The 26,905-nt window shown below is 43.7% G+C and overlaps 1 pseudogene across 1 annotated transcript; it reads left to right on the top strand.

Annotated features, from left to right (window-relative positions):
• Positions 1–18,018: 18,018 nt before the first annotated feature.
• Positions 18,019–18,431, top strand: LOC308246815 (small ribosomal subunit protein eS24-like; annotated as a pseudogene). The gene has a single exon. The product of its transcript is annotated as a small ribosomal subunit protein eS24-like (transcript).
• Positions 18,432–26,905: the final 8,474 nt, after the last annotated feature.

The following is a 26,905-nucleotide window of genomic DNA, read 5'->3' as shown; positions in this document are numbered from 1 at the left end:
CCTCAATATTGTGGTATAAAAAATGCCCTTTTTTATACACAAATAATTTTTTTAATCACAAAGTATGGAGACACTACTTTGGAGAATTTTGAAATTCCAAAAAGTACAGAAGAGAATATAAAGCTACTTATAAAAGCTACCACTAAGAGACAACAAAGATTGTGTTTGACATATTTTCTTTTGGTCTTTTTTCCATATATATATCCTATATAATAAAAGAGAAACATGTAAATTGATCGTACCTCCGCTATTCTCACCAACCAATCAAAAGTGAGTATGCAAATTAACCCAACAAAGATGGTGGGTTAATTTGCATACACAGGCACTAGGCAGAGAGCAGAGCGGGAGAGCCAGCAGAGAGTGGAGCAGCTTGGGGAACTTGGCTCCCCAAGCCACCAGACAGAGAGCAGAGAGGGAGAGTTGGCGGTTTGGAGGACTTGGCAGAGTGGGAGGCCATGGACCGGAGACAGAGCAGGAAGGGAAAACCCAGAGTGCCTGAGTGCGGGCAGCACCAGGAATTCTGGGAGTAGTAGTTCTGGTGGCAGCCCCAGGACCGGAAGCCGACACCCAGAGCGTGGGGAGCACCAGGAATGCTGGGAATCGTAGTTCTGGTGGCAAACGGATCTCCTCCAGGGGTGGGCAAACTTTTTGACTCGAGGGCCACAATGGGTTCTTAAACTGGACCGGAGGGCCGGAACAAAAGCATGGATGGAGTGTTTGTGTGAACTAATATAAATTCAAAGTAAAGGAGCGGAGGGGAGAGCAAGAGAACCCTCCGCTCTTTCTGCTCCACGGGCCGGATAGAACAGCCGAACGGGCCGGATCCGGCCCGTGGGCCGTAGTTTGCCCAGGGCTGTCCTAGACACTAGATCAAAGTGAGCCTGGAGCAAGTTAGGTTGCAGTGGGGGATGGAGGGAAAGCAAAGGTGACAGACATAAGTAAAATCAGAGTGTCTAGGAAAAATTAAAGGGAAGATATCCTAAAACTTCCAGGAAATCTCCACCAATGAAGCAAAGAAAAAAAAAAGCCTCTATTATTCTGTGAGCAACAAACCAAACTAGGTTGCGGTCTCAGACAATTCGCTCATATGACTGCAAAGACAGACAGAAACTCCCGGATTGGAGAGGGCTCCCCTGCGGGTTCCCAGATTGGAAAGGGTGCAGGTTGGGCTGAGGGACCCACCCCCCATGCACGAATCTTCGTGCACCGGGACCCTAGTGTGTGACTATACATACATATATGATATTATATTCCAAATATATATGCAGTGATATATATACTTTTTGTTTTGATTTCTTTTTTAACCTAACATTATATTGCATGGGAGTCATGGGGAGAGATGACTAATGAATACCAGATTTCTTTGGGTGTGAAATAAATATTCTAAAATTAGATTATGTTTGCACAAATCTCTAAATATATTAAAAATCATCAAACTATATACTTGAAACAGGTGAACTTTATGGCATGTAAATTACATGTCAGTAAAGCTGTTTTTAAAATATTTAATGAGATATCACTATATACTACTAGAATGACTAAAATTAAAAACAAACACAAAGTATATGATTTTTTAAAAAGATTTTAAAAACGTAACAATTCTCGTTCAGCCTGTGTGGCTCAGTGGTTGACCATTAACCCATGCAATAAGACGTTACCGGTTCAATTCCCAGTCAGGGCACATGCCTGGGTTGCAGGCTCAATCCCCAGTAGAGGGCATGCAGGAGGCAGCCAATCAATGTTGATGTTTCTCTCTCTGCCTCTCCCTCTCCCTTCCTCTCTCTCTCAAATCAGTAAAAACATATTAAAAAAAAAAAAACACCTTAAAATTCTAAATACTAATAAGGAGGTGAAAAAACTGGAATGCTGGTGGGAATATAAAATGGTGCAGCCACTTTGGAAAAAGAGTCCAGCAGTTTCTTACAAAGTTAAACAAACATCCAGCACACAGACCGACATGCCTGCTCCTAGGTATTTGCCCCAGAGAAATGAAAGCACATGTCCACACAAACACCTGGACATGAGCGTTCTTAGCAGCTGCATTTGTGTTAACTCAAAACAAGTAACAACACAAATGTCCATCAACGGGAGAAGGAATAAACAAATTGGGAATATTTATTCAGTGGATGCTATGCAGCAATATAAAAGAGCTACCAATAAGGGCAACAACATAGATGAATCTCAAAACCATTATGCTCAGTAAAAGAAGCTATACAGAAGATACAAAATGCTGTATTGCTCCATTGATAAGAAATTCTAGAAAAGAGAATCTAATCTATCAGCGGTTGCCCAGCCTGACAGTGGGGAAAAGCCATGGAAAGCAAAGGAGCGGGAGGGCATCTGGGGAGTAACCGAAATCTTCTGTGTCATGGCTGTGGTGGTGGTTATGTGATTGTGCACATTTTTCTAAACTCATCAAATTGTGTACTTAAAATTGGTCTTTTTTGTTGTATATAAATTATGCCTCAATGAAATTTATTAAAATAAAACTCATCAGACTGTACACTAAAGTAGGTGCATTTCTGCATATAAATTGTACCTTCAAAAAGCAGAGTTTTTTAAATGGAAAAATATAAAGTATATGATTGTCTAACCACTGTGCGTACACCTGAAACTAATACAAAATAATATTGACTCAACTAAGGTGCTTACTGTGGAGCTGTTGATAGAATATTAGATGTATTCAGTCTTGTACCAATTGGATGTAATTGAAAAATTCTTAAAATGAAATGGAAAAAAATATATTATATTGTGCTCATTTTCACATTTTAAATAGTTGTCAGAAGTAACTTAATTTGAATATCATGCAGCTATATTAGTCAATGTTATAGATATGGCACAACTTAGCCAGGCTACAATAGCTGAGTACTTATTTTTTCTTTTGCCATTGAAATAACATTGCAGTGAACATCTGTGTGCATAAAACTGTGTCTATGCTTTAGATTCCTAGAGAAGAACAATCGGGTAGGAAAATTTTCAAGGTGCTTAGTAACACCTTACAGTTAGTCGATTCCCTTTAACTGGGGTAGGAGGTCACAGGTGTGGAAAGAGCGTGGTGGCTTCTAAAGCCCTCTCTCAGTGGACAGAGCGCTGCCTGGATTCCCAGAGAGAGGAGCCTGGGCTAAGGAGGTCACGGGTCCCTGTCCTGGTCCCGGCACTTGCTGTGTAACCTTCAGTCATTTTCTTTCTTTGGATACTATTTTTTTAACCTCCAAAATGAGAGTAGTAACATATGGTAGGCAAATATTTCCTAAACTGGTCAGGAAAAGCACCAACTATAAAGTAAACAATTGATCCTTGAAAATAAAAACTTGTGTTCATCAAAAGACATTATTAAAATAAAAGACAAACCACACAAAGAAGAAGCTATTCACAAAACGTATATTCAACTAAGGACTTGTATCCAGAATTCCTAAAAACAATGAGAAAAAAGTAAAAACAAAAAAAGTGGGCAATCGCCCTAGCCGGTTTGGCTTAGTGGCTTTCTCCTTAAACGCTATCCAAAAAGTGTCTTGGTGTCAAGCAATGCAAATTAGATAGGTTGGCTCTTAGCCGTTTGCCTTGTTGAGTTATCAGTTAATCAATTTTATGGGTTGTTTTAGTTGTATTTTAGAGCTTTTAAAAATGTTCTTGTTTTGAATTCATGGTGTTGTTAATAGAATATCAGATGTATTCAGTCTTGTACCAAAGATCTTTTATGGTGTGGTTTGTCCAGTTTATTGGCTGTAGAAGGAACAAAAATTTGTATAACAGTGTCTCATTCCTGAGGTAAAATGTCTACATTTAGACACACACACACACACACACACACACACACACACACACACACACACGAGGTACCTTTTGATAGCTAGCAGAAGTCTGAACGTGGAACAAGAGTCGTATATCACTATCTCACTAACCCAATTGCTTCCCCTCCATCATTGCTTTTGCATGGTAGGAGCAAGCAAAAATGGGGTAGATTCCAAAGGAAACGACACTTAATTTTATAGTTTCCTATTTCTCATTCTTTTATCATTTCAGTTAATTCATTTTTAAATCTTTTCCCTTCTCTGTACATTTGCATTGAATTGAAAAACAAAGTCCTTCATATTTTACAGAGGACAATAAATGCTCTCTAGCACATTAAATTGCCATTGAACCAGAAACCAAAGGAGACGAAGCCACAGAGTGGCACCGCTGTTTTCATATTGAAATGAAGATAGAGCTTTATTTCTGTCTCCTCCATGCAGATATTTCTGTAAGTTAATAAATTAAATGAATGTGTCCCATTAAAAAGTGCTTTATTCATACTTTGTTATAATTATGCAGCGCTTGACCTTGAGTGACAGGGATTTGCCTCCGTGTAAGCCTGTCGCTTCCAGCAGCCTTGCCTCTTGTGAGCAGAGACCAGACCCTGCTTCCTCCTGCATCGCTCCTGCCCACCACGGACCCTAAGTTGGGGTCCGTGCTCAATAATTGGGTGTGGAGTTGAACTTTCTGAACCTGCCATGAGAAAAAAACAATGAAAATGGCAGAGAAGGAATGTGGGCAGGGACGTAGGCAGACATGGCGACCTGAGTGAAGAAAAGAATAAGAGCAGAGCAAGAAAATCCGTGGGAAATGGCTCTCTCCTCCAGGACAACTGTCTCGCCCAAAAGGACAAGTGCTGCCCAACTTACCTGGCTCCACCCCGGCACTGGTACTCCAGGGAGACGAGACAGTGCAGGTGCCACCGCTGAAAACAAGAGCCCGGAAAAACAAAGGGGCCCCTGCTTCCTACGCCCAGCGCAGGAGCACTAGGGCCTGTGGCTGGAGGCTTCGCTGCAGCAGCTGCCTGTCCTGGGGGACTGGTTGGCTCTCCTAACCCAGGGCCATACCAACCAGCTCCTTTAAAAATGGGCAGAATGAAGTAGAAAGACAAATCCTTCCATGGTGTTGCCACCCCTGACAGAGAAATGATGGGGATTAAAGAAGAATGGGATGGTAAAGTCAATCTGAATCTCGATAAAATGCCCATGAGGCCTAAGACTTGCAGGTGATGGAGAGTCAGCAAGCTCACACCAATCTCTCAGGGAAAGGGGGTTACAAAGTGAGAGTAAGGAGGGGAGGACATTGAATGGCTTTTTATAGCTCCCAATATCTCTTCTGACAGCAGCCGGCACGGCCTCCATGGGCCAGGACAAGGGAAGATGAATGGATTTGTCTTTCCATTAAATACCATTACCAGGAGCGCTGGGGAGAATAAAAGATGGGTTGCTGACTCACCTCCCAGCTTCCATCTCTTTTCTCCTAATTAAGAAAAAAGCTACAAAAACAACTCCCACATGTCCTCCCCAACCCAGCCCTACCACCTATAACATACAGAACCTCAGGGGAAACAGGTAGCCCAGTGAGCTACAAAGTTCGCCTCCCAGCAGCAATGCCAGCACACAGCCGGTCCTAAGGAGAAGTTCAAATCCAGCCCATCAGCAGGGTCAGGTCCTCCCTGGTCAGTAACATACTTCAAGACCCATTAACCCCTTGTAGAGCCTGTCATCTTTAAAGCCCAGTGGCCTGAGGGGTCTCCTTACCACAGGTACAAATAAATGATTCTGCTTCTTTATGGGATCAGTTGCTTGAGTGATCTGAGACATCACATGCATCACAACAAAGAGAGAAAACAAATACAATTAGTGTGCGACCTCCAGCAGGGTTCAAGATCAGAGTCTTCAGGCCAGTGGATCGCAGGCTGGGCTACATCGCTGAATCAACTAAGGTGCTTAAAAAATACGGGTGCCTGAGCAAAAAATAATCCAAAGAGAAACTTACAGTAGTGTTCTCAAACAAAATATGCTTAAGGATGTGTTTAAAATGTGTACAAGATCTGTACATTGAAAAATAAAAACACTTCTATAGATATCTCATGTCAAGTAATAAAACCTATATGTAAATTTTGCAAAGTATTAAATGTAAGTTTAGAACACAAAAATCAATTATATTCTTTTGCATTGGCAGCAGTCAATGGGAAAATAAAATTTTAAAATAATTCTGTGTACAGTAGCACCAAAAAGAGAAAATGTAGAAATCTAGTAAAAGTTAGCTAAGACTCCCCCACCCCCATCCCACACTGAAAATTATAAAGCATTGCTGAAATAAGACCCAAATAAGTGGAGATAACCTATGTTTGGTTTGGAACACTCAGTATTGTTAAGATACCAGTTCTCCCCAATGTAATCTGTAACATCAATACAATCTCAATCACAATCCCAGCAGATTTATTTTGTGTAAATTAGCAAGCCGATTCTAAAATTCATATAGAAATACAAAGGATCTAAAATAGCCAAAATGATTTTGAAGAAGAAAGAAGTTTTACGCTGACTGATTTCAAGATTCCCCATAAGACTACAATAATCAAGACAAGGTTTATTAATGGAAGAATAGATACTAGATCAATGAATAGCAAGTCCAGAAATAGACCCACATATATATGCTCAACCGACTTTTTAAAAGGTAACAACATAATCCAATAGAGAAAAGATAGTCTTTCATTCATGGTTTGGGTCTCTCCTGGCCATCATTTTCCCCCTGTATGCTGCCAGGTTAGGGAGGAGGGAGCCCCAATGTACATTTCTTAGAAGGCTCTCCTGATGTCTCCTGGTCGGTCTGTGTATTTGGGCCCCAGGGTTAATGTCTACATATACACCCTCAGCCAGGCACTGGAGTGACTCTTGCTTGGGTGCCTTGCTAGACAGATAAGGGATATTGAAGGCAATATCTGGCCTGAATCCATGCCATAGTGTGCCACAGTTCTGCAGAGTGTTGTGTTCACTAGCAATTAACCAAAGGGGGCCACAGGTATTCTGGTGGTGGCCAGTGACAGTGACAGGTGGTCTGTGACTTGCAGTAATGGCTTGTGTTCACATCAAGAGAGCCAGTAGCCCTCGGGTGATGTCCCAGGACACTCGGTCATCCATTTTTAGTCCCTAGAGTAGTGGTTCTCAACTTTGGCTGTACATTAGAATTATTGGGGAGAGTTGCAGAAATCTTGATGTCAAGGATACTTCTCAGACAAATGAAATAATATCAGTATTTTTAAACCTAAGTCATTAGGGTATAATTTACATGTAACACACCCTTTTAAGTGTATGATTTGATGAGTATTGATAAATATATACACCTGTGAAACCATCACCGCTATACTCAAGTTCGAACATTTCCATCACCTCAAAAGAGCTTCCATATTTCCTTGGCTAAGAGAGATTGTGGGGCCCAGCAACCCCCTCCCTGACTCCCCAGAACCACAGGAGGTGAGGCACTGACGCTGTTGCTGGGATTGGTGCCCACCTGCCGCCACCAAGACCAGCCTTGCTTGTAACCATTCGCAGAATTCCTACCCTCACCCATGTCCCCAAGGGTGAGCTGATACAAAGGCTTTGATAAGCATTTGTTGATTTTAGTCACTTGAATTAATTACCCAATAAATAAAAGGACAAAAATAAGACTGAAATCCAGGTAGTGAAAAAAGTGGTTCTTTTACCCATGTATCAGTGAAAGGACCAAGAAGAGGCGTCACCTGACCACAGGCTCCCAGAGGGGGCAGGAGTTAGCCAGAGGAGCATGCAGGGCTTTCAGCTCCCAGGTGCCTACAGCCAAACAAAGGCAGCCCAGGTGAGGGGTGCAATGGACAGTGCAGAGAATGGGCAAAGCCCAGGACCAGGTGCAGCTTAAGGTCAGGTCCTCACACTGGTGACAGCAAAACTGAACAAGCCACTTGCTCTTTCCCAGTCTCTGTTCAAAGTCAGAATGAAGTTGAAGTTAAGGAACAGCATCAGCAATCACATTATCTGAGTACAACTCCACCTTTGCCATCTGCACGCTGTGTGATCCTAGGAAAGTCACTCACCCTCTCTGTTGCCCAGCTGTCTCATCTGTGAAAGGGGGATAAAACGTTAGCTCATAGTATCACTATGAGGAGTAAATAAGTCCATACATGCAAAGCGCTTAGGCCAGTGCTGGCATAAAGGAAGCGCTCAGTAAACCACTTGCCCCTCTTATCTGTGAGATGCTAATAAAATCTCTCCCCACATACCCAGCAGAGTCGTTTCAAAAATACTTTTTAAATAATAATGATGTATTTTGTTAACTGAAAATATTGCCATATTAATATATCATTTGAACTTCTCAGTAAACATATGAACTTGAGATAGCAGCTATCCCCAGGGAACACGGTGAAACATTATACACGGTGGGGCAAAAGTTGGTTGACAGCTGTGAGTACTCCAAACAGTTTACTCTTGTATTGTTATTTATTAATTATTGTGTTATTTTCCATACGAACAACTGTAAGTCTACATTCACCCTACACTGTATGTGAAAGTGCTTTGGAATTGTAGGATACTTGTCACTTCTAAGGAAAATTGGCTCAGACTTGCCTTGGGGGGGCGCGGGGAGGGGCCTCTGAGTGAATTTCGTACCACCTGACCCCACTTCAAGGCACTTGAGTACAGTTGCCTAACTAAGTGACCCTGAGCTTCAATTTTCAGAGCTTCCCAGGGCAGGAAAGAATACAAGCCTGGGACAATACTTCATTGAAAAAAAATTGTTCGAATATGAAACAAATTCTTGCCAGAAGCCAATTCCAGCATGTCAGCAGGGCTGAATCATCTGGAAATGGCTGAGGGCATTTCCCCAAACCTGAAAAGGATGCATAAAATGATTGCTTGCTGCCAGACAGCTGAGAGCATTTCAATCTACATGTTATTGCCTCCTACTGGCCAAACAGCTGAACAGCCGAAGGCATTTCCTCCAATCTGACAATGGATTCTGCATACCAAACCTTGGCCTTTGATGTATATCTACTTTGCTTTAGGACAATTTGTGTTAATAAAAAGCAAGGAGTTCTGAGGCAAAGGAGAACTTAGTTTCTTTAGCTAAGTCTTCTCTGGCCCACCAGGATGCCTTCCAAAATTATGTTTCATCTCTGGACTCTTTAATCAATTTACACACAGCGCCTTCTCCAGATTCCTGAGCCCTTCTAGAAGCTGGATTAAGACCACCAGCAGATTCTCTCTGAGTTTTCTATTCTATTCAATTGAACTGTATGTCTATATTTTCACAAAGTCTCAAAATCGAGCACTTAATTCATTCAGTTTTATTTTTTTCAAAGTTGTTTGGCTAAGGCCTTTGCCTTTCCACATAAATTTTAGAATCAGAAACAGGATAAAGTCAGATTATCAATGACCCAGAAAGATGAGAGCTGGGAATAAAAGACTGAGTGGCAAAGGGGAGGGAAATGAATGCTGGGGCTATCAACCTAGTTGGTCTTGGTGTCTGTGGCATGATGCACTGGCTCTCTGGCTCTGTCTATATGGCAGAAAATGGAGTGGAGAGCTGGCCTAGGAAATCTAAGTTATCTCTTGTATGGGAGGATGGCCCAGCCAGTAGCATGTGCCCAGGGCCATTTTCCCAGTGAGTTCCCACCACCCTCCACCTGGCTCTCCCTGAAGCCGTGATCCACATTCCAAATCCCAGAGCTCCAGAGGGGCCAACCCTGAGACACCACCCAGCCCAATTCCTCCATAGTGAAGATGGGAATCCGGAGGCTCAGAGCTGGCTGAAAGCGGAGCCTGGACTTGAAAACAAGGATCCCAGCTGCCTACTTTGAGTACAAGACCCTGGAGACTTCTTAAACACAGAAATGTTTCTCCTTCAATTCAGGATCAATAGTCACTTTTCTCCCCTGGGCCAAATGTGTGTGTTTTTATTAAAGAGGAAGAAAATTCTGAAAGTTATAATTCACCTAAGCACGAGCTCCGAGGCTTCAGAACCACGACCTGGAAATTACCACCTCACACATCTCTAGGCCTGATTGTGGGGCCTCCACGAGCCACTTCCTGAGATAACGGATGGCACCTGGTGGCCTCTGAAATGTTATATGAATCAAAGTGCACTCCACCATCTGTGATTGTTGTCTCCTGAATCAGGGAGCAACCTGGCTAGAGTTTTTAGGAAGGGACACGCAGGCCACTTTTCAAATGAATGACACAGCTTCTCTCCTGAACAACTCAGTTAAGAGGGTCAGGAAGAGAAAATGCGAAGGACAGTGAGCATGAAACCCTCATTGGTCCTGACCCAGGTCCTGGAAGGTATTGAGAAACCCCCGCTCTTTCACCCTACGCACACATCACCAATGACTGGTCTGCCAGAAACACCAGAAGCTGAAATGAGGCAAAAAGATGAGCTTCCAAAAAGAAAAATAATCATCCTCACCTCACATTTTATGGATGTGGAGTTATGCTTTCAAGGAATCAAATGTATGGAGATGATTATTTTATTTTTAAAAATGAGCATGGCAAATAGCTAGCCAGACCGGCATTGACATGCATATGATACACGCTTACATGTAGTTGCAAAGCACAATGTAATGGAAATGGGCATCGTACTTTGCATTTATATAGCAACTATTTCTCTAAGGACCTCAAAGGATTCTTACAGCCATTACTGAATTCACCCTTGTTACATGCTTGTAAAATGAAGGAGAGGCAAGGATTACTCAGCCCATTTTATTAAAGAGAAAGCAGACACCCCAAGAGAATATACGGATTGGCCAAGTGCATATTGTGAGTCATTTATTTGCTCAAAACCATGTTGGACTGAAATTAGTCCAACATTGTCCTTATATTTGCTGGTTTTTACCTACAGATTTCTGAAAAGAAAATGATTCCGTTTCGCAGCCTTGTGTCTGTGATTCAGACCAAGAGATGGTCAGTGTCCATGGTGGAATATGAACTGGGGATGTTGCCCGTGTTCTCATGTACAGACATGGGGTTCTTGACAACTAAAGGTGGAAAACCTTTCTGCCACTGGCACCAGAACCAAAAGATAGGCTCCTGTTAGTAACTGACATTTATGACTGACTATAATGCACATTTTCAATGTACACTTCAATACCCTTTGTCATTGATCTTACAACTGCTACATTAGCTAGGTATTACTGTCTCATAAAGGTAAGAAACAGGCCCAAAGAGATTGGATTATTGTCCTTGGTCATATAACTAACAAGTTTCTGCTCAGGATTTGAGTGCATTTTGCCGATTTGAATAGATGTGCATTTCTACCATATTTTACCAACATGACTTCACTCCCTGTCTAGTGAGGTTCCTAGAGTCATAGTCCAGCAAACTTTAGGAAAACTAGAGCCAATCTGGGGCTCCACGCACCATCCACCCCCAAATATTCCAAATGACAACTCAGGATAAGTGCTCATCCACTCCATTCACCCTGGACAGATCCATTGGCTATGACCCTGCCTCAGGCCATTCTGAGCCACAGGCTAGTTTGAGCCTTCCTGGTCCCAGATTCACACCTTGTGTCTGATCCTGGCCCAAGCTTGTGGCAGAGCCAGCTGAGAACTGTGAGCAGGGGAAGGGCGGGAAGACGATCCCTGAAAGCTGCCCCAGCACACTCTTCAACCACCTACACTGCGCAGCACTGGTTGGCATGATTTCTGACCACCACTGGGAAGCACGTGCAGGGTCTGTCTGATGGGCCTCACATTCCTCACAGAGAGAGAAAGCAAGGCACAGACGTGGCCCAACTTAGAAGGAATCCGAAAATGAAAGGGCAGCAGGGACTATTTTCCCAGCCATTTCCTCTACTTTAGATTTCGGTCACTGGAACATGATCATGCGAGGGGTAGGAAAGCCATCCTCTGAAAACCAGGCTGGAGCGGGGGACCAATGGCTTCAGTGGGACCTTACCCTGCTTGAAGTGCTTTATACGCGACATCTCCTTTATCCCTACAGCACAGCTATGTGGGTGTTATTATTCCCATTCTCCAGAGGAGGAAAGTGAAGCTGCAAGTTGAAATAGCAGAGCTGAAATGTAATAAAGCCAAGATTGAAGTGTGGATCTGTGGGGTCACCTTCTGTCCATGAAGCCTCAGTAACCACCAAAGAGTCTGCAGGTGTGCCCTTCTCCTGAGGACATCACCCCAGCGGTGGCAGGGAAGGTTGCTGGCTCGTCACCGGAGCAGGGATGTGTCGCAGACAAGGCCAAGTGCAGGTGCAGTGCCCTGCCTGTGAGGCACTGCAGTCCCTGGGCTGTGACTGACATGCAGGACTGGCACTCCCACGCTTCACTTTCCAGCTGGTCACCAGTGGTAGAGAGCAGGGCTGTCCACAAATGCAAAGTCACATGCATAATGTGAACTATAATGTCAGTTGCATAGGTAATCTTAAAGTGCCGGGGAGTGACATGAAATGAGTATAAACAAGCAGGTAAAATCTTTCCTAATAATAGAGAAACATGTAAATTGACCGTACCTCCGCTACACCCACAGCCCATCACCATGAGTATGCAAATTAACCCAATAAAGATAGCAGTTAATTTGCATACATACCTGGGTCCCAGGAACCTCCTTGGCACCCAGGTCACTCCCAGCCAGCCATCCCACGGAGGCTTTAGGCTAAGGGGATGGGGGTACCCGCTTCCCAAGCCTAAAACCTGGGGCGGAGGCGTAGGCTTGGGAAGGGGCCGAGCCTGGAATCGGAGGGAAGGTCGAAAAATCAATGGAAACATATCCTCAGGTGAGGATAAAAAGAAAGATAAAGAAAGAAATGTCATATCTTATGAAAGGCACATCTTGAAAATGCCTAAAGAAAGTTGTCATTTTTCATGGTGAAGGGACTGGAGTCCGTGTTGATGAAAATACCTTGGTGACTGCGGTGACTGGCAGTGGCTGCAGTAGCGGGGTGATGGGGCTGGCACCTTCCCCTGATCAGCCCAGTCACCTCCTGCAAAGGGAGGCCAGACTGCTCCAACAGGGAGTGGGCCTAAATCATCAGTAGGACATCCCCTGAGGGCTCCCAGTATGTGAGAGGGGGCAGGCTGGGCTGAGGGACCCCTCCCCAGTGCACGAATTTTGTGCACTGGGCCCCTAGTTAATTATAATAATGTATTTTATTTAAACCAATACATCCGATAGATTATCATTTCAACATGTAATTGATATAAAAACATTAATGAGCCCTCTTGCATTCTTTTTTGCACTAGGTCTTTGAAACCCGAAGTGCTTTTTATACTTACAACACATCTCCTTTTAGACAGGCCCCATTTCAAGTGCTCAACATGGCTAGTGGCTACCATGTTTGGTGGAGAAGGTCTAGAAGAGGAATACATGAATGGGCTTGGAAAGCTGGGATTGTGGGGCCTGACTCTGACCAACTCCCAAGGTGATAGCATAGTGGTTGAGAGGTGGGACCCTGGAGCCAGACTTGCATGGCTTTGAATTGTAGTTCCACTGCATGCCTGCTTGGTTGCCTCAGTTTTCTCATCTTTTAAATGGAGATAATAACAACACCTGCCTTATAGGGTGCTGCAAGAATGAAATGAGGCACTGCTTAGAACAGTAATGGCCACATAGTAAGCAGTAGAAAACATTTGCTATTATTATTATTATTATTATTATTATTCCCACCAGAACTCACTTTCCTTAATTGCACACTAAAGATGTTGAAAATAGATAATTATCAAGATTCCTTCTTGCCCTGTTATTTACTGGAATCCAGTGCTAATGCTACATCTGCTCTCTGAGCATTGGTTCTGAAGTGTGCCTGGGGCAGGGCCTCAGATCCAGCTGTGTCCAGAGGAGGCTGGCGAAGGGCTCCATGACTGGCGTGGGTGGAGTGTGAGAAACCTGTCCCCTCCATCCTGGGCTCATGTTGACCTGCTCCCTGGACAGCCCCCACATTCTCACAGGTGTCCTCCACAGACACAAAGTCCTCAGAGATTTGAACCTCTGAGCTAGAAGAAATCCAAGCTGGACATTTCTACCATATTTTACCAACCCATCCTATTCAAGTGCCTCCAGCACCAGCGAACAGAAAGGAATCCCCACAGAGGAGGTTGGCCCTGCAGCTTGTCCACCAGCTATCCTTGGGGCTGAGAGATGAATGGGAAGCTGGTGATCAAAAGGCCAAACTCCAAAAGCTCTGAATGAAGGTGTCAGAATTGTAGCAGTAGCAATCCCAGGGGCAGCTGCTCAGGAATCCTAGCTGGCTGCTTCTTTCCCATAGAGACCAAACTGGCGAGTTACAGAAATTCAAGGTGGAAACAATGCTGGGGAGGAGAGTGTCTCCAGCCTCATCCTTAGGGACTGCTCCCGTCTCTCTAGGAATGACTAAAGGCTGCAGCCCCTGCTGCTTCTCTCGCAGGACAGGAATCTAACATGCTAGCACCAGAGTCTTCCTCCCCACGAAACCAAACAGAAGGATGACCAGGCTGCTCATCTCAGAAAAAGAAGCACAGCAAAGCCATGGCCCCTCCTACCAAGCAGCGGTTCCCTCCGACCTGCTCAAGTTCATTTGCCGAGAGCTACATTTGCCCTCATCAGCAAGCCTTTACCCAGAGCCCACCCTGGAAAGAAATGTGCCAAAGAATTGGGAATAAGAGGCCCAACCATGAGAAGGGACTCAACCAATCTGGGCAATGTGACCAGAGTAAAGCACCATCCTCTCCCTGGAGGTGGCAGGAATAAACTCAGAGACGCTCCCACTCAGACCCTTTGGTATTGGAGCAGGTCCTGAGTCCTCTTCTCTCTCCAGGTTGAACTGATATTTCTGCACCTCCCAGACACACTGACGGAATCTGAAATATTTCAAGATTCTGGCCTGGTTGAGTGCCCTTAACGCCCATCGCTAAGGGGCCACATTCTCCCTTTATGACCTGCCAAGAGCATCTTAGCAGCTAGGCTGCACCCACAAAGAACTTCAGAATCCCACCATCAAAATCAAAGAGGCTGACTCTGAACTAATGGAGTACAGTTGCTACCATGCCTGTATCATTAATATCCCCATCCCACACCATCAACTTCACCCTGTTTCTGGTAGAAGTGGGCTATCTCTTTTCCCACTGAGTGCTGGGGGTGGTGTCCTTAAGATATCTTGAGAAAAATAATTTTCTGAGACCCACCTAGGAGGATGAGTGATTTTGATTTGTGTGGAATTATATCCCTGGGTTTCCAAAGTCCCATTTCCCTTAATCCAGTCCTGGAAAAAGTGTAGTTGGGGCTTCAGTAGAGTTAGCAACAAAGCCAGTGTCCAAAGTTTGTGTTCCCTATTGCAGCTGGGTCCAGTTCAGCATCAAGCTAGTTGCAGTCCATTGGTCCACTGTGTATGCGGTCCACATAGCCCTGGGCCATGTGGGCGAATGCAAGGGAGCCAAGAGATGGCACCACCTGCACCAAGAGTCCCAAGAACACAAGAGGGCCAAGAACAACCAAGAGAGGGAACTTCCTTGATCAGGAGTTTAAATATCTCAAGTCTTCCTGTGCTTGCAGCGGTCACCCCCATTCTGGCCAATGACCTGTTCCCAGGTGTGACTGACAGAAAGCACCTTCATTAGTCCCCCCCACAACTTTACTGGGCATGTGTCTGTTCTCCTCCCTGTCTAGACCCTTCCCCCCGGGGCCTATGGGGAATGGACTGGTGGCTCCCTGGGGAGTGTACTAGTAAATAAAGCTTTAGCTTCCTGGTGAAGCTATTTAAATAACATGCCTATAGTATTTGGCCTTCCCTTTGCTTCTTTATATTATTAATAACTAGGTTAATTTACAACAGTATCAACCCCACCCACATACTCCATAGCATGATTAGCCAGAGACACAGGTCTTCTTAACTATAGCAGCCAAACCATGCTACCCAACCCAGGCAAGTCCCAAGGGGGGTTCCCTGTCTGCCCCACGAAGGGAAATGCAGGTCCTATGAGACCTGGACCAAGGAGAACTGGAATGTGGAGATAGAGAATGGAATTTTTCCACAATGCAAGAACACGGAGTTTTCCACTCTAGGCCACCTGCGGTCCCCAGTGCCTCTCCAGTCCTGTTCCTTCTGCTCATTAGGTAAATGTGCCAATGCAAGGAAAGAAATCAAGGTCTGCTTAGCTGTCCCCACTGGCCCTGTCAGTCATTCTGAGGAAGACAGTTCCTGCCACACAGCTCAGGAAATGGCCCCAGCGGGCCAAGGAACAGCTCCATCCTGTAAATGTATTTACACAGCACAGTGCTTGTTCTCCACGTTTTGCCAGCGGCCCACCCCTCCAGAGCGCCCTGGGGAGGTTTTATCGCCTGGGAGGGCTCCTGGCTGCTGCTCTCACCAAGTCCCTCCTTGATCATCAGAACAGACAGATTGTGTGGCTGTGCAGAGATGCAGCTGCCCCCAGTGAGCCGTCCTGGTGGCTGACAGAAGGTTCTCCAGCCGGCAGGAGCGGGCTGGGGCCGGCAGCCCTGCAGAACATCCTCTGGACACTGGCTGCACTCCCTGGCTGGGGCTGCTTCCTGGGACTGTAACGAGATGCTCTTCTCAAGACAAAGGGAGCTGGCAGACGCTCAGATGCAGCTTCTTTGACAAAGGCACCACTTGGAAATATGGGGACAGGGTAGAGGTACAAGATCAAGCTCAGACAGGGAAGACTGAACAAAAATGATGAGATATATTCCAAAGAGGTCCTGGGCTGAAAAGGGAGTGAACATCCTGTCCTACCACCCATTGAACAGATGAGAAAACTGAGATCCAGAGAAAATAAGTAAGACTATTACATAGTAGTTAAGAACAAGGGCTTTGGTTGTAACCCCAGCTCGGCCACGTGCTTGTTCTATAACCTTGCACTTAATCTCCATGAGTCTCTCATTTCTCATCTTGAAAATGCATATAATAAAACCTACCTCAAAAAATGGCTTGTGAATGGCTCACATGGAATAATGAAATAAATAAAGCACAGTAATTATATAATTAATGATAACTATGGCAACTAGTATTAAAATCATCCAGCAAATCCATCTCAGACAAAGGACTCAAATCCAGTTATTTCAGTTTCGACATCAGTGTTCATCTTCAGGTGACCCAACCAGCCTTCACAACTAAGTCACTTTCTGTGTCTGTTAAGAATTTCATTCGCCTATTAATAATAGTGGCTTAAAGAAACTAGGTGTGTGTTCTCTCAGATAAGACCAAATGTAAGAAGCTGAGCACTGGTAAGGGGGTTCCATGAGCCAAACTCCCATTTTTCTGCCATCCTGAGATCTTAGTTTTCATACGCAAGGTCACAAGATAGCTGCTGCAGCTCCAGCCATCAGAGGAAACCGAGTGGGAAAGGACACTCCTGCCAGTAGAGGCAGCTCCCTTTCAAAAGATTTCCTGGAAGCTTCATTCTGTGGCTTTTGCAACACCCCTGGCTGCAAGGGAAGTTGGACAACACCTGATAAAGCCAGGGTTTTGTGCACAAGAAGGGAGAGTGGATATTGCCAGGGTAATAAGCAATCTCAGCCTTTTGGCCACAGTCTTTGAGGTAACAGGTGAAGTTATCTCTCCCATCTGCTTTGCATCCAGGAGTTCTGAGAGAGTCCCCAGATGTTTCCCATCTATGCCTGCAGCTGCCCCCAGGGCCCAGCATGGTCTAGGATGGGAATCTTGCCACCCCTTGGTGCCTGGCCTATGCCTTGATGCTAAGAGCTGACAGAGATTTTGTAGATGGAAAGAGTAAATACAGAAGGGACTTCTCTGGGTGGGCCCTGCATTGCCCACAACTCCCCTCAGTACCTGTAGTTTTAGCAATTGGATTCCTTTTCCTCTCTCTGAAGAGAACAGATCTGAGCAACACTGAGATGACACCTTAGTAAGTCAATACGAAGTCAAATTATGTCTCTTCTGCTCCACACCAGCCAAAGGTGCCCCATTTCTTTCATAGTAAAAGCCAAAGTCCTTCACACTGAACTGCCAGGCCCTAGACAACGCCCCTACCCCTCCGCCGGGCACCTCTTTGCTTCGCTTCCCCTCACCCTTCCCCCCTTACTCAACTCTACTCCTACCACCACAGCCTCCTTGCTGTTCCTCCAGCATGTCAGGTCCATTTCTACTCAGAGCCTTTGCACTTGCTGTTCTCCTGTCTGGAGTGCTCTTTCCCCGAGTATCCAAATGGCTCCTCCCTCACTCCTACAAGGCTTTGTTTAAATATCACCTTCTCTTCTTTTCCTCCCTGGCTGCTTGAAGATTGGCCACCACCATGAATGACACAGTGACTGTCCAGACCAGGAAGTTCATGACCAACAGACTACTTCATCAGAAACAAACGGTCATTGACGTCCCTCTGGGAAGGCAACGGTACCTAAGACAGAAATTAGGGAAAAAGTCTTCAAAATGTATAAGACCACACCAGATGTCATCTGTGTTTGGATTCAGAACTCATTTTGGTGATGGCAAGACAGCTGGCTTTGGCATGAATTATGATTCCTGGGGTTATGCAAAGAAAAATGAACCCAAACATAGACTCGCAAGACATCATGGCCTGTATGAGAGGGAGACCTCAAGAGCTCAGAGAAAGGAAGCCAAGAACAGAATGAAGAAAGTCAGGGGTCTGCAGAGGCCATCATTGGTGCTGCAGAAAGTGAGCTGGAGACTGGACAACAGAAGGAGTAAAGATTCTTCTGACTTTATCTGTGGTGACTGTGCAGATTTTTCATGAGAGGGTTAGTAGACTAAGAACTTCCCGGTGAGGTTCACACTGACCACTCTATTTGAAATTGTAACCACCTTGGCATCCCCAATCCTGCCATCCTCCTCTACCTTCAGATAGTACTCATCACCTAACTTTATTTATTTATGATCATACTGCCACACTATTCAGTCACTTCTTTTGTTTACCTACACATTGTGAGGGCAGGGATTGGGGCCCATTTTGTTCCCAGGTGCACCCTCAGCCCCTAGGACAGAGCCTGATACACGCAGCAAAGACGCCATAAATATTTGTTGATTAAACATACATATTAATGTAGCTCTGTCTTGGGGTAAAGGAGAATTGTCAATTAGGAGAGGAACAGGTAAGGGCCTGAAGGAACCACCAATAAAGACAGAGCATCCAAACAAAGTCAGATCAAGAAAACGGGCATTCTGAGAGAAGACAGGAAAGTAAAGCTCTAGACTGGTGCTGTACCTTTTCCAGCCAGATGAGGAAACCCCCTCTCTGTCTGTTCTGTAGACGAGTGTTGCCATATCCATTCACTGGGTGACAAAAATGATTCCAGCAACGGTGAGTCCAGTCTCTCACATAGTCCAACTAAATGACTCAAAACTTAATGATTCAAAACCTGAGCGCTGGCGCAAGTTCCCACCGCCTAAAGGAAAGGAAGCTTGTTCTCCAAACCAGCTGCCACTGGGGTCATTGCTCATTTTCTCCCACCTACAGCTTCCTGTTGACTATGTCCCTCCTGCTGAGCTGCTCTTCTGACTCTGTGGCTTTCAAAGCCCCCTTTCACCTCAGGGTGGGTACTTTTCAAAGTCAGCCCATTGTGCTGGTGAAAGCAGGAGAAAGGACTTCCTAGGAAAGTGACCAGCCAGGTCCACACAATCTTGCCTTCCATTTCTATGCCTCAACACCCACACTCAGGGGATGCCTAGGTGACAAGACAACCAATACTGTCCCTAAATTAGCTGGAGATTTTTTTTTCTTCTCCTACTAAATAATTTGGAAATGATTTTGAAAATGCAATGCAAAGAAACAGCCTTTTTTTCTGCCTTCTAGCCATGAAAACACACACTGCTTCCTAGAGCCTGATTAATGTTAAATGTGACCTTTTGCAAAGTTTCTTGGCAGGTTAATTTATGATGCTTCCAGAGTCTAATGTATCAGGCAGTGGCTGTTTAGGTGCTTGATGAAGTATTCTTTGTCCGGACTTGATATGTCGTCCCAGATCTTCTGTAGTTCACTCCCCCTTTCAATCTCTCTTTTACTCTAACTTTGTGCTTGGGTATTTCATCAATCTTCCTGGGAAGAAAACATGAATATATTTATGAATTCTCAGTCCCTAAGTTGCCATGCACACTGTATTAGCTTATTACTGTATCTCCAAGATAATCCTCCCCTCTCATCTTGTTACATCTGTGCTTTTGAGTTCAGGGAGATCTCAGCTCAACCAAATGACTTTTAATGTTTGCTTTGCCATGAGAGCTGCTTTGAGGTCCTCTAGCTTGAACAGGTGTACCTTCTCCTTGCATCCTTATTGCCTTTGCCTTTGTTCTTCCCTTCCCCAGAAAGAGAAATCTAGTAAACTAGACTTGAGCCCCAAGATGTTGTTGTTTCAGCCTCAGAATATAACTAGCTTAATGAGCATGCAGATATATTCATAGAGCAGAGGCCAACTAATGTGTATCAGGGATGTGGGGGACTTCGGAGGCCCTCCACGCTGAGAAAGTGCTATGCAGAAGTCAGCTATTACTTACATGGAAGTTTCAGGCTATCAGAGATTTTAGCCTTGCTTCTCAGAGCCTAGCACAGTTTTTGGCCCACAGTAGGCGCCTGATTCTCATTGATAGAAAGAAGAAAAGTGAGCTAGCAAGGGAGGCAAGACTATACTCTCTAAAACAATGGCCCTCAAATTCTTTATCAGACGCATATGGACGAGAGTCTGAGCCCATAGGGTGATTTTTAGATTTTATAATAGAGGCCCAGGCAGCTGCCAGCACCCCCTTGACCACCACTACTTGAGAAGCTGTTACAGGTGCTAAAAACACCTTCCCCCAGACCTGCAACTCCCTCCCTACTGTCACATAGGCGTGTGCATTTGCACCTTGCTGACTGCATCAAGGATGGCTTCACAGCAACAGTGAGGACCGGAAGGAGTTGGTGACCAGAGCAGAGCAAACCGGGTCATTGAGCTGCATTAAAGGCCCGGCAGAGGCAAGAGAACACAGGTTGTGTGGAGGCCGCTCAGGAGAGCTCTGTGGTTTCTCCAGAAATATTCTGTTGCCCAGAGAAAAGGCCAGAGAAAGGGTCCAAGGTCAGCAATAACGGAAGTGCAGCACGGGCTCGAGAGGATAAGGAGTGGGTGGGGCCAAATGTCATGGCATCCAGGCAAGAAACAGGGACTCACAGTCTTCGTTTCCCCTTGGTCCATGAGTTTTATATTTGGGAATATGCAAATGATTGGTGGGATTTTTAAATGCCATTTTGGCAACAGTTACATACATTTCAACTGTCTTTGTCCTCCCAAGGAGAAAATGGAATAAGCCAGGCAGAGCTCCCATTCGTAGTACTCACCTCTGGAGGCTGCTTACACTGTGAAACATTACATTCTAAGATGCTTGAGTGGGCGAGCCTCACTAGTGAGAAAAAGAGACAGATGTCATCTGTACAGTGTGATCTGAAGGACGAAGGGAAAGCTGCATGGCCTCCCTACCCCATATCTTTTGTCAGCCTGCCAGAGAGCCTGAAATTTCCCTATTATTCACTGCTTGGGTTTACTGTGCAGAAATACTAATACAGCACAAATTTTACCTGAAGTGAGTCATGCAGCTCAGGTGGTACAAAAAAAAAAACACGTGAGAATTACACCAAGCTGGGTTCAGATCCCAGCTCTCGTTGTAAGCAATGTGACACCTGGCAAATTACTAGAATCCTGGAGACTCTGATTCCTTATTTATAAACATGTAAATTCTACCAGCCTTGTAGGGTTGTTATAAGGATGGACTGACTGACACATAGCACAGAGTTTGACACACAGTGGAGACTCAAAAAAATTTCCTTCTTTTTATGTTTATTGCTATGAAGGTATAGTAGGAAAAGCACTGGACAAGAGTCAGGAGCCATGGGTTCTAGTCCCTGCCTTCCATTAATGAGCTATGTGACCTTTAAGGTCACTTTAACTCTCTGGTCTTCAGTTTCCAGAGAGACATGAACTAGATTCATTCATTCAACAGGTGCCATTGAGCTCTGATATGTGCCAGGTGCTATTCAGCCACTTGCATGATCAATAAATTAATTATGTGACATAGTGGCAAGTAATAAGCAGATAATTAAAATGTAGTCTTATGATGGAGAGATATTGGATGGCCACTGTAGATTAAGTAGTCAGGGAAGACCTATGTGAGGAGGTAATCTTTGTGCCAAAGCCTCCAACAACAGGAGGTGCCAGCCATAGGATGAGCAAGGAGATATGCTGTACAGGCAGAAGAAAAACTGAAAATGCAAAGGCTCAAAAAAATAAAAAATAAAGAAAATGCAAAGGCTCCCCTAAGGAAGCAAATGCAGATGGCTTCTAAAGTTCTTTCTCAGCTCAACAGTCTTTATCTTAGCTCTCCATGACTTCTGTGTATGACATTGGGGAAGGTCAAATAACAGTTCTTGGATGGGATGGTTACTGTTACTAATTGGTGGGGAATGCTATAGTTGGACTAGTTCTGGTAGGGCCCAAATGAACAATGGGGAAAATAAGAATGAAAACTTGGAAGAGAAAGTATGGCTAAAAAGCTAAGAAATAATTGTGTGGTGGGCTCAGCGGGGCCTTGTGAAGACTGGGGCCAGCTTCCTTCCAAAGCAGCCAGCATGTCCTTACCATAAGACCTGCAGAAACAATGACAGAAGCTGGTTGCTGTGGCAGTTGGGTGCTTTTCTGAAGCCCCTTCACTAAAGCTGAAGAAAGGTAAAACTCAGTCAGGGAGAAACTTCTTGAATGAACATAGAAGAAGGGTCTATACAAAAGGCCAACAGATATATGAAAATATGCTCAACATCACTAGCTATTAGGGAAAAGTAAACCAAAACTACAATGAGATACCACCTCACACCTGTTAGAATGGCTATTATGAGGAAGACAAGTAATAACAAGTGTTGGAGAGGTTGTGGAGAAAAAGAAACCCTCCATTCACTGCTGGTGGGAATGTAAACTGGTACAGCCACTATGGAGAACAGTATGGAGGTTCCTCAGAAATATTCTTTTACACAAACCCTTGCATCTTCCATTGAGACAGTGCTTTTCAAAGTAGGGCTCCCTCATTCTGGAACTTGATTAAAGTAAGACTATCCTTTTACTCTAGTTTCTCAGTAGCATATTGAAGATGAACCTTTTCAGTTTGGACTGGAAATTACTGAGAATTCATGCAGAGAGTATAGTTACTTCTGTGTAAGTGCCATGGAAGTGTTTTTACACCCAAGTTGCATCTAACTCATTTTGACACCAGCCACTCTCGATCTGCCTGGAGGAAACTGCCTTCAAGGGAGAAGAAGCTGCAACATGCAGATACCCTTGGGCCCCTGCATGGGCTGCCCTTCAAGTTCCCTCTGGCTTGGGGTTTATGCTGTTCCATCCAGGGCCTGGGGAAGCCACTTGCAGGTTTGTGGCCTTCAGACTACCTCCTAGCCACCTGGCTGGGGGGAATAACCACCCAAGGTAAGGATGGAATGAATGCCTTGCCCCTTTCAGAGCTGAGCTGGTGGCTGACATATCCCATTCCAGACATGTCAAGGGGGTGTTGCCATGGCAGACATTGCCAGTCAAGCACCATGTTCTTTGTAATGGAACTCAGACAATACCTGCCTCACTACCCTCACCCCTGGGCTTCAGGCAACCCCTGATGTTTATTCAGAGTTGGCACATACATAGAACCTGTTTGGCATCCCTGGCCCAAGGACACCTCAGGGAGATGGGGCCAGGGCATAGCCCCAGCACAGACAGACATGGGTGCAGTCCAAGGGGAGGACCCAAGTTCCAGTGCCAGACAGCCAGGGTCTTTGAGGGCCTGCGTATCCCCCTGCATGAGGATCAGACTACATATGCAACTGGGAGAAACGGTCCCTGTCAACACAGATTTGAAAAAACAACAAATTCAGAAGAGAAAAATCTAAGTGTTGGGTTTGGGGCTGTCATATGTGAACTGCAGAATAAAGCAAATCCAGTAATTTTTTTTAAAAGCACTACAAGCCAGGAAAATGACAGGCAAATATTACTCATGAGCATAGATGTAAAAATAGATAACAAGTATTAGAAAAGCAAATCTAACAATGTATAAAAAGAATCATACACCATGATCAAATAAGATTTATCCCAGATATGCAAGGCTGAATCAACATTCAAAAGTCAATTAATGTAATCAGCTAATGTAAACATCAACAGGCTAAAGAAGAAAAAGTATATGATCATATCAACAGATGCAAAATAAAGCATTTGACAAAATCCGACACTGATTCAGAATAGAGATCCTCAGCAAACTAAGAACAGAGGACAAACTTCCTTAGCTTCATAAAGAACATCTACAAACCCTACAGCTAATATTATATTTTATAGTGAGAACTAGATGGATTTCTCCTAAGATCCGGAACAAGGAAAGGATGTCTCCTTCTCCACTCTATTCAGAATCATAATGGACGGCCTAGCTAACTAAATGAGATAAGAAAGGGACATCAAATTTATATACTATTATAAAAAAGGAAGGAATAAAACTGTTTTTGTTTGCAAATGACATGATTGTTTATGTAGAAAATCCCAAAGAATTGACCAAAAAAAAAAAAAATCTCTGAAACTAATAAGCAACTACAGTAAGGTTTCAGGATAACAGGTTAATATATAAAACTTAATTGTTTTCCTATATATCAGTGAGGCACAATTGGAATTTGACATTTAAAACACAATATCATCTACCAAAAGTTTTAAATACTTAGATATAAATCTAACAAAGTAAGTACAGAACATATATGGAGAAAACTATAAAATTCTGGCGAAATAAGTAAAAGATCTAAATAGATGGAAAAGGTTCCATGTTTGTGGATAGAAAGATTCATTGTAGTTAAGATGTCAAATGTTCCTAATTTCCTAGCCAGTTATTTGTGGATATCAACAAAATGATTCTAAAGTTTATACAGAAAGGCAAAGACACAAGAACCAACACAATACTGAAGAAGAACAAAGTCAAAAGACTGATGTTACCTGACTTCAAGACTACTCTAAAGGGACAGTACTCAAGGCAGCATGGTACTGGAAGGAAAACAGGCAAATAGACGAATGGAATATAACAGACTCCAGATATAGACCCACACAAATATAGGCCTCTGGTCTTTGACAAAGGAGCAAAGGAAATTCAATAAAGAAATGATAGTATTTTCAACAAATGGTACTGGAACAACCGGACATCCTTATGCAAAAATTTAATCTAAAAATTAAATCAAAATGGATCATAGGCCAAAATGTAACAGGAAAAGCTATAAAACTTCTAGAAGATAACATAGAAGAAAATCTAGGTGACCTTGGGTTTGGAGATGAGTTTTCAGATACAACACTAAAAGTGCAATACATGAAAGAAAAAAAAATTAAAATTAAGAAATCTGATCTACAAAAGACACTGTTAGAAAGAAAAGACAAGCCATAGTCAGGGAGATTATATTTACAAAACACCATCTAATAAAGGCCTTGTACTAGTATATCAAATGGAAAAAAAGCTCTTAAAGCTCAACAATAAGAAAACAATTAGAAAATAGGCAAAAGATCTAAACAGACATCTCACCAAAGAAGATACACAGACGACAAACAAGCATCTGAATAGGTGCTCAACATCATATGCAATTAGGGAATTTCAAGTTAAAACAACAGTGAGATTCCACTCCCTGCCTATTAGAATGGCTAGAATCTGAGGAAGCTGACAACACCAAATGCTGGAGAGGATGCAGACGACAGGACTCATTCACTGCTGGTGGGGATGTAAAATGGTACAGCCACTTTGAGTGACAGTTTGGCAGTTTCTTACAAAGCTAAACAGTTTTACTATACCATCCAGCAATTGCACTCCCAGGTATTTACTAAATTGAATTGAAAACGTATGTCCACACAAAACCTGCACAAGAATGTATATGGCAGCTTTATTTACAATTGCCAAAAACTGGAAGCAACCAAAATGTCTTCCATTGGTGAATGAATAAGCAGACTGTACTCCATATAATGGAATATTATCCAGTGATAAAAATATGTGAACTATAAAGTCATGAAGAGGCATGGAGGACACTCAGATGCCTATTGCTAAGTGAAAAAAAAAAGCTAGTTTGAAAAGGCTGCATACTGTATTATTCCAACTATATGACATTCTGTAAAAGGAAAAACCACAGAGACATTAAAAATACCATTGATTGCCATTGGTTTGGGGCTAGGGGGCTAGGGATAAATACTTGAAGCACATGATTTTTAGGGCAATAAAACTATTATGTATGATAGGGGTAATGATGGATGCATAACATGCATTTGTCAAAACCCATAAAACTGTACAATGCAAAGAGTGAATCTTAATGTGAAATTTGGACTTTAATTAATAATAAGATATCAATATTGGTTCATTAATTGTAACAAATATACCACACTAACACATGATGGTAATGATAGAGGAAACTGAGGGCGGGGGAAGGTATATGGAACTTTCTCAACTATCTTCTCAATTCTCTAAATCTAAAACTGTGCTAAAAAAATAAGTTGGTTGATTTTTTAATATACCTTACTGGCTTAAAACAATGATGATTTCTTTGTCACTCAGACTCGTGTCCATGTCAGGATGGCTGCCTTTTCCTCATTGGGGACAGCCTGCTTGATGGGGCTTCCCCATCTGAAATATCACCAGGCTTCATGGCAGAAATGATGTAGAAAATAATCCAATGTCTCCAAAAGCTTTACCCCAAAACGAATGCATCGCTTCTGCTCACATTTCACTGTAAGCAAGTCATTTACCCACATCTACCTTCAAGGGGCAGGTAATGAACTGTTACATGTGCCGAGAGAAGAAAAAGCAAAATACCAGTCATTAGTCCTAATGACTACTGCTTCCTAGTTCATTCCCTGGCCCACCACCATCACAAGGACTCAGGGCAAAACAGTCGTGCACAGGGAACCGCAGGGCCAGTACATCAGGAAGCACTGCTGCTCAGAGACAGAGTCCCTATGAGCCCCCATATCCCTACATGGCATTGCTCTATCTCAAGCAAGCTCCACCTGCTCAATTGCTTCATTCTAAAAATCTCTCTGGAAAAACCTAACTCTTTTATTAAGATCTGCCTTGGCTTCCTACCCTCAGTATCAATTTGCAAAGAGGAAAGAAGTCCGAAGAAAGACAAAAGAAAGGCTGAGAAAAGTATGTTTCCAAAAGCC

This window comes from Plecotus auritus, assembly GCF_963455305.1.
Source record: "Plecotus auritus genome assembly, chromosome: 4".
Lineage (NCBI taxonomy): Eukaryota > Metazoa > Chordata > Mammalia > Chiroptera > Vespertilionidae > Plecotus > Plecotus auritus.
The sequence above is the reverse complement of the archived record's forward strand: the minus strand, read 5'-3'. Positions and strand labels throughout refer to the sequence as shown.